Raw genomic sequence first — 9116 nt, 5'->3', positions numbered from 1 at the left:
ATCAGAAGACCAGACTGAGTGCCACATCTGTCAGCAAAGAACAAGAAACCAAGGCCACAGTTCACACAGGCTCAGCAAAACTGGATAATGGGAGAATAGAAAAACATTCCCTGGTCTAATAAGTCTTGCATTTCTGCTGCATTGATCATATGATAAGGTCAGAATTTGATCTAAACAGCATGTAAGCTGGATTCTTCTTTCTATCCACAGTTCAAGCTGCTGCAGATAGTGTAATGGTTTGGTGAATATTTTCTTGGCACACTAACAACTGAGCATTGTTTAACCTCCTAAGACCCAAACTCTTTCATGGCATGCATTTTAAATTTTTCTTTGCTATTTGTGTTGATTGGGACCTGAGGAATGTAAAAACAAAAAATTACCAAATTTTTTTTTTATTTTTTTTTTTGCCTAATTTTTGTTTCTGATACAAATGAGATCCACGTATGAGGACATTGGTTTTAAATTCTGATAGAACGGTGGCAGTATAATGTCCTCACAAGTGAATATCAGGCCCTTGTAGAGAAAAATTAAGTATTTTTGTCTAGACACCAGGTCCTAGCCCAGATAGCAAAGAGACATTGAACAGATGTTGATTTTCCATCTGAACCATCAGAATCGTCAGGATTGAAATGTCAACACAAAACCAATGTTGAAACAACATTGAAATACTGATGAAACCTGACACTGACATTGAAATAACATTGATTCACTGTTGTTCTGTCATCGTTGATTGTTGATCTATTTATAGTTGACAAGGTGACAACAATCACGTTGAAAAACCATCGATTTATGGTTGAGCGGAAATTAAAGCTGCTACCACTTGGACTATTCCATAGCACCCCTCTCACAGTGGTACATCCCTCCAGGTAACCATTGTCTTGTACAGTAGAGCGGGACAATAGATTTACTCTCAGCGGAATTGACCGGAGAAGGCATCAGTTCATGCACTGCACTGGCCTGCCACGATTAGTATAAGGTAAGAATGAATGACTTTTGTTCTATTCGTTATTTCCACGGTTGCATTTGAATAACAGTAAAAAAAAACAAAAAAAACTTGTTAATGTAAAGTTTCGGACAAAATGTGGGAGCCCGAAATTGTGTCTACTTTCATCTTACAATCCGGCAACAAATAAATTGCACTGCGAACAAAGTCTATCAACAAAGAAAACATTTTCGTTTCATACTTTTCCGTTATATTCCTTTACAAAGCTAGCTTTAACGCTTCGAGGGTTCCTTTGTTCTTGCCGTCGCCTCGGCGCTTGACCCATACTTTCGCTCTGTAGTTGCTTTTTAGCATAGTACTACAAAAAATTGTAAATCTGTGATATATGATTGATAAACGTAAAGGTAACTGTATAAATGTGTTCAATGACTTTGTTACTTTTAATGATTGGAGAGCACCCGCTTCGATTCGCACTCAATTCAAACTTTACGCTGCACGCTCACCTAACTTTACGTTGCACGCTCACCTACCTTCCGTTTGTACCTTTTGTCCACACGTAAACTGCGTTCTCGTTAACTGAAAACTGAGATTTTTAAAGACGCCTGCCAGGGTGGATATTTTCGAAAACTCCGTTTCAGCATTTACGTGTGGACGAGGAAGACGGAGAAAACGCAGCGTCAAAGGTGTGCGCCTATTTTGACGCCACACTGTGCGCCAAGTTTTTGTCTCGGTGCCATGAATTCCTACAATGGCAGACTTAGACAAAATACTGTTAATTTTATTATCTTCAGTGTTTAAATGCTTACATATACACACGCAGTTGTATGTAAAATAAAAAATAAAAAAAAAAAGAGTTTGTTTTATCGGGTTTGCTTGTAATTATTGCCTATATACATTTTAAGCTATTATTTATTATTTAGTTCTATCAATAGATCAAGTTTTGTAGTGACTATGAAATATATTGTAATTATCTGTTTCCTGTTTATCCTAGACAGGGCAAAAAAGGACTCCAAATTAAAAAAAAGATAAAAATGAAAGACTGGTGCATTGTGCAGTTCAGCACTGGTGGTACAGAAATAGTCCCTAGTTCATGGATAAATGGGGAGAAATTGTCATGGCCTCCATATCCTCCGTGAGACACATTCAGGATCCACGCCGCAGTAAAGAGGAGAGTTCATCCTGGTGCAACATGGCTCACCTATGCACCAGTCCGACTTCTAATAAGCCATGGTGGGTATCATCTGGATTGGTGTTGTATAAATGTAACAATAACAAGTTTTTCGTGTCCTAATTTATGTCTGGCCATACATTGTGTTTGTACTTCCAGACACATTTCACGAAGCAGAACGCAGTCTCCAGAAATATCTAAGTGAACACTGTGATACGTCTGACCTTCAGTCCGAAGCTGAAACTCAGACCAGTCATAAAAGAAAGCACAAGTAAAACTTTTTTTATTTCACAAACATATCTGTGATTGCTAAGAATTTATGATCTTGTCTTTTATACATATCTGTGGTGCTTGCATACTGCAATATCACCACATAATATAGTCCAAAAAGTGGAAGCTTGTAAACTTTTTATAAATGCAAAGCCGTGTACACTTGTGCACTTCAAAAATTCCTTGTATACTGTACCTTCTTGCACATCTCCGTTTCCTGTGTGTGTTGTTATAAATCAAACTGTAACTTTAGGAAAAAATATTCCAAAAGCACATTTGTAATTACTTATGACCGTTTTCAACTTTTTTTCTTTAGACCAAATCCCCTATACACATATAGTGACTCAGAGGATGAGCAGCCCACAAAAAAAACGGTTTCCCCAGGCCCCTCGAGTGAAAATACCAGGTAATAAAATACTGTCTAGTGTCTTTGTACATATCTGTGTGTGACACAAGGAAACTTTTGACAAGTTGTCTGTATTCTTAAATACTTAAAAAAAAATTATCTTTTTCTGTCAGACCTGACGAGAGCTGTTAACGAACTCTGTGAGGAGGTCAGAGCCATCCGCAATACCGGCTGCAATGAATCAGTAGATGCTGGGGTACTGCCTCTGGATTTGCCCTTGCACAACATTGAGGAGCTAAACAATGCAGAGGCAGCTCTTCAATCACAAGAGGCAAATAAGGCAATGGTAAGTATATAAAGGTTATGTACACTTTGTAACTATAAAGTGTAATAGCTGTCAGATGTGATTTAAATACATAACAACGGCCTGTTGATTAAACACACAAGCACTTGCATACACATTTAAGACATGAGACACGCTAATTCCATCTCTTAAAATGTGTCTATAGGTGAGACGCTTTGCCTTGATTGGAGGGACCACACTGGAGGTGCGAGTCCACCGTGTAATGGCTTATGCCATTACAAACGAGCTGGCCTCGGTACTAAACTGGGCAGGGGAAAAAACCAAGGACCAGACAAAGCAAAAAATGGCATTTAAAGATACAGCGCTCTGCAAATGCATATTTGGTAAGTTTTACCATTGTTTTGCTATATTACTTTGTCTTTCTTAATAACAAGACTTTCATGTCCGGTTAATCTGGAGATGGAGTCTTTGGTCTTTGGCTTGTTTAGTCCTCGGGTTGTAGTTTGTACAGCTCGAGGACCCCATGTTTATTTTGTTTTAAAGGATACACAGCACACCATGCTAACACTTATCACTTTTTCCGCTCATAGCTCTTTGGGAATCAAATGCAGCAGTTTGCAGATTTACGCCTGGTGACTTTCATGTTTATCAGCCTAGGAGTTTACATACTTTCTCCCCGCTGAAGACAGTTAACAAGAGCTTATTCATGTGCTCTAATTCACTTTTTTTGTTTGTGTGTGTGTATTTTTGTCCTAGATGGCCTGACGTAGCAGTTAGGGGCAAACTCTATGTCCGAGTTTGTCTTTGCACAAGCAGTGCAGAAATGGCTCCGATACGCCCCAGATCGTTTGGGTGGTGCAGGACGCACATCATGCACCCCCCATCCCAGAGTAAAAAATTACAAACTTCTGTGAAACATATAAATGTAAATAGGAAACTGTCTTTTAATAAAGTATTTAGCAAACGAAACATGCCTATTGAACTTTTTTTGTTTATTTTTTTTCTCTGTTACATCACATGCAATGCTTTCTTATTTTAGGATATTAATATTGACATGATACATTGTGAGACATTTGTGGGGTTTTTTTTATAAAGGGTGTCCAATTTGAGGAATAAGTACAGTTATGTGTTTAGGTGGTTTAAGTATTGATGGAAAAATGCAGTAGTTTAGTATTGGTTAAAATACCTATAAAGAAAGGTAGATTTCCAGTCATGATTTAACTGTTGTTTTAATAAAAAGCAACTGTGCGAAAGGTGGAAAATCAACACCATAGCTCAACAGTGTTTCAATATCAGAATCTGACATTGTTTCAATGTCAACAGTATTAGAAAATATAACGTTGAATCAATGTCATGTTTCAACATTGATTCAACATCAAAACCTGACATTGTTTCAACATTAAAAAAGGGTGCAAGAGTGACGTTAGGTCAACGTCACACTTCAACGTTGATTCAATGACATCGCCTGATATTGACTCAACATTGTTTCAATGTTTCCTTGCTATCTGGGAGGAGATCAAACACCATCCCTTTATAACCACAGGGTACCCATCTTCTGATGGCTGATTCCAACAGGAGAGCATGCCATGTCATAAAGGGGAGATTCATATCATGGAGTCACATCTGACAAATCTGCAGCAGCTGTGCGATACCGTCATACCCACTCAGACCAAAATCTCTGCATTTTTTGGTTATGACTACAGTGAATCTGAGAGAAAAACTCACAAAACACTAGCAGGAAAACGCTATGAAAGAACACAAAACACAGCGGAAGTGTCGGTGGTTGCTGGAGTACTTTTCTATGCTGTGGTGTGCTGGGGGAGCAGCACAGCAAAGAAGGACTCATCCAGGCTGGAAAAACTGATCAGGAAGGCTCGCTCTGTGGTCGGCATGAAGCTGGACACTCTGGTGACAGTGGCAGAGAAAAGGACACTAAAGAAACTGCTGGACATTATGGACAATGCTGGGCATCCTCTGCACACGGCCATAAACAACCAGAAGAGCCTGTTCAGTGACAGGTTGCTTCTCCCCAAGACAAGAACCAACAGACTTAAAAACTCCTTTGTCCCACACGCCATCAGACTGTTTAACTCCTCTCTGGAGGGGAGAGGGAGGGGAAACAGGAGGACAAAGGAGGGGGGAACAACTAAGCTGTAGTGCCTCTTCACCTCACTGTGCAATTACCTTTGTGCAATACTTTTTGTTAATAGTCAACGGTGCAATAGACTCCATACTTGAAATGTGCAATCCACTTGTATTTTTATTTTTATTTTATTCCTATTTATTCTATTTATCCCCTTTGTATATTTTTATCTATATATGTCTTTGTATTTATATATGTGTGTGTATATATATATATATATATATATAATATTCTGTAACTCTATAACTTCTGTCGGTGCTGTGCTTATTTGGAACCGAATTTCCCAGAGGAACCCACCCGAGGGATTAATAAAGTTTTATCTTATCTCTTATCTTATCTCTTAAGTGTTTCTGGGGGGACATTAATGTGACAGAACAGCTGCAGCAGTGACAGAAACCAAAACATGCGAAGGACTGAGTAGAGACATGATTAAAAGCAGCGTGTAGTTCATCTGTGACTCAGAAAAAGGTGAAACATAATTGTATTTTAATCACATAGTTCATATAATACTGCAGATAGATGTTTGCTATTAGCCGTTTACTGTTAGCTTGCCCATTCCGCAGCTGGTCCGTCACATTATTGTCTCCTCAAAATCCCACTTTTTTGTGAGCAATGTTTTTTCTCCTTCCGTTGTGTTTTATTTAACTTCCGTTGTGTTTTGTGTGCTTTTACACTATGTTTGCATGTACTGGTGTTTTCTGAAGTTACTGTGCATTGGGCCCTTTCAGGCCCACATGTTGCCTATATTGACATTAATATGTAAAGTTAAATAAATCAGTTTAATTAACTGAAATACAGTGGAACATACGGTGGCCCTAGAGACAAAGCACGTACAAACTCCAAAACACTTGCAAACTCCAAAACACTTGCAAACACCAAAACACATGCAAATTCCAAAACACTTGCAAAATCCAAAACACATGCAAAATCCAAAACACTTGCAAAATCCAAAACACTTGCAAACTCCAAAACACTTGCAAACTCCAAAACACTTGCAAAATCCAAAACACATGCAAACTCCAAAACACTTGCAAAATCCAAAACACTTGCAAACTCCAAAACACATGCAAATTCCAAAACACAACGGAAGTGCTCCAGGACGCTAGGGGCAGTGTTGAGCTCGATTTGCAAAATAAACGGCAAGTTTGTCTGTATGGGACGGTCTAGTCTCCGTCTCGCTTCCCAGGTTGCCTAGCAACCATGATACTAACCGCTGGAAACGTGTCATACAACTTTGTTTGACAGAAATGAAGGAGAGCATATTTTGTTAATTTGTTTGTTTGTTTCTACAAGAGCTTTGTGTGATTTGATAAGTATCTGAGGCTGAGACCACAGGACAGTAAAACATGATTTTTGGGCTTCATTTCTGTACTGAACAGTCATTTAAGATTAGTTAGTAAATAACAATTAGCTAATGTTGTTCATGAGACTAAAGTCATATCACTTTGGTAATGTAAATATAATATGGCCAATATTATAGTTATTATATTAATCATTATTAGCTATTACAGCAGTGAACATGAACTCTGTGTCAAATACTGAGCCTCAGTACAGATTCAAGTTGCAGTTATTTATATGTCTTATCACCTTAAATCTTCACTCAAAGACAAGTGTCTTTGACAGTGTATATATAGGTGTATCATATATAAGAGACAAATGTTGTTCCTTCAGTATGTTAGCATTACTAAATTTGGCTCATTGCTTACATATATTTATAAAAAGAAAATGTACAAGCTGTGATAACTGTTTCTGATAAAATTAAGAGTAGACTGATATATTGAATATTCCTTTATTGGGTGAGAAAATCAGACCATGTCATAACTGCTTTAAGTCATACAGAATAGATATCAGAGCCTTAAACAGGCTGACTTCTGCTAAATGGGTCAAACTGGGCAGAAAGTATACAAACACATAACATCCTTATAAAATATGATGTAACACTGTAGATCAACTTACCTCAGAATATATAAAGCATATAAACAATTACAGCAATATGATGCAACAAACACAGCAGTGCTACTAATGCAAAATACTCAAAGCTTCATAGAACTGAAACAAACATTTATTTTTAGGTCCATTCTGCTGCTGATACATACTTTAGGTTTCTGAATGTTAAACTTGTTGCTGCCTTTCATAGTGTGTAACTTGAAGGCCCTGAGTACTTTCTCCCACACTGAAAACACTGGGAGGATAAAATGATTTGAACATTACCTAATAAGACTGATTCAGGACAGACAATTAGTGATTCTAAACTTTTCTAGCAGTCCTTCACAAACAGGGAACAGTCTGTCTATTCTCTCCATCTGTCAGCTGCTGCTGGCTCTTCCTCCTCCTCTTCCTCACACACTGCTGAGTTTGTCCTGGTGGATCATCAGGGATGCAAAGCCTCACAGATGATGTGCAGCAGTGGGTCCCTCAGTCTGTCCTCACTCTGGACACTTGCAGTTGTCACACATGGAAATCAAATGTGTGATAAGCTGCAGGATTCAAACACAAGTGTAACTTATAAATGAATGTTCATACTTTTATTACACAATCAGAGAGAACAAAACAGAGAGAGAGTGCAGGACAGACAGACAGGTGACAGTCTCAGGTGTACACACTGCTACAAAACAGCACAAAAGAAGGAGGATTTAGTTTGTGTTATTACGAAACAAAAAGAGTTCCCAGATGGTACAGTGGACACATGTGTGACTCCTGTGATTAAAGCATCTTTCTTTCAGCTTAACGAGTGAACCGTCAGCTCGTTCAAACACACGTTAAAGTCCGTTTGGCTCGACACCACCGAACAGAGGCAGCAATATAACATAACTAACATTAAGTGAAATGTGGATTATTGAATATTAGGTCTCTCTCCTCCAAGTCTCTGTTAGTACATGACTTAATAATTGATCAACAAATTGATTTACTCTGCCTTACAGAAACCTGGTTGCAGCAGGATGATTATGTTAGTTTAAATGAATCAACACCCCCGAGTCATTCTAACTACCAGAAACCTCGAAGCACAGGCCGAGGGGGCAGTGTGGCAGCAATTTTTCACACCAGCCTATTAATTAATGAAAGACCAAGACAGACTTTTAATTCATTTGAAAGCCTGATGCTTAACATTGTCCACCCCAGCTGTGAAACTCAGAAACCAGTCTTACTTGTTATCATCTATCGTCCACCTGGGCCTTACACAGAGTTTCTGTCTGATTTCTCAGACTTTATATCTAATTTAGTTCTGAGCTCAAATAAAATAATTATTGTGGGTGATTTTAACATCCATGTAGATGCTAAAAATGACAGCCTCAACATGGCATTTAGTCTGTTATTAGACTCAATCGGCTTCTCTCAAAATGTAAAAGAACCCACCCACCACTTTAATCACACTCTAGATCTTGTTTTAACATATGGCATAGAAACTGAACATTTAACAGTGTTTCCTGAAAACCCTCTCCTGTCTGATCATTTCCTGATAACATTTACATTTACAATAATTGATTACACAGCGGTGGAGAGTAGATTTTATCAAAGTAGATGTCTTTCTGAAAGCGCTGTAACTAAGTTTAAGAATATAATCCACCCACTGTTATCATCTTCAATGCCCTGTACCAACACAGAGCAGAGCAGCTATCTGAACGCTACCCCAACAGAGGTCGATTATCTTGTTAATAATTTCACCTCCTCACTACGTACGACTCTGGATACTGTAGCTCCAGTGAAAACTAAGGTCTCTAATCAGAAGTACCTGACTCCGTGGTATAATTCTCAAACACGTACCCTAAAGCAGATGACTCGTAATCTGGAGAGGAAATGGCGTGTCACAAATTTAGAGGATCATCATTTAGCCTGGAGAAATAGTTTGCTGCTTTATAAGAAAGCCCTCCGCAAAGCCAGAACATCTTACTATTCATCACTGATTGAAGAAAATAAGAACAACCCCAGGTTTCTCTTCAGCAC

At 38.4% G+C, this 9116-nt stretch overlaps 1 long non-coding RNA gene across 1 annotated transcript; it reads left to right on the top strand.

The window, feature by feature from the left end:
* Positions 1–1840: 1840 nt before the first annotated feature.
* On the top strand, positions 1841–3512 carry LOC146383989 (uncharacterized). Its single transcript, XR_014800620.1, has 5 exons — positions 1841–2173; positions 2271–2382; positions 2698–2787; positions 2901–3073; positions 3237–3512. It is a non-coding gene; the product is annotated as an uncharacterized LOC146383989 (long non-coding RNA).
* The last annotated feature ends 5604 nt before the right edge of the window (positions 3513–9116 follow it).

Source organism: Perissodus microlepis, chromosome 7, assembly GCF_051167445.1.
Source record: "Perissodus microlepis isolate ML-2025 ecotype Zambia chromosome 7, ASM5116744v1, whole genome shotgun sequence".
Lineage (NCBI taxonomy): Eukaryota > Metazoa > Chordata > Actinopteri > Cichliformes > Cichlidae > Perissodus > Perissodus microlepis.
This window is presented reverse-complemented; position numbering and strand designations above follow the sequence as displayed.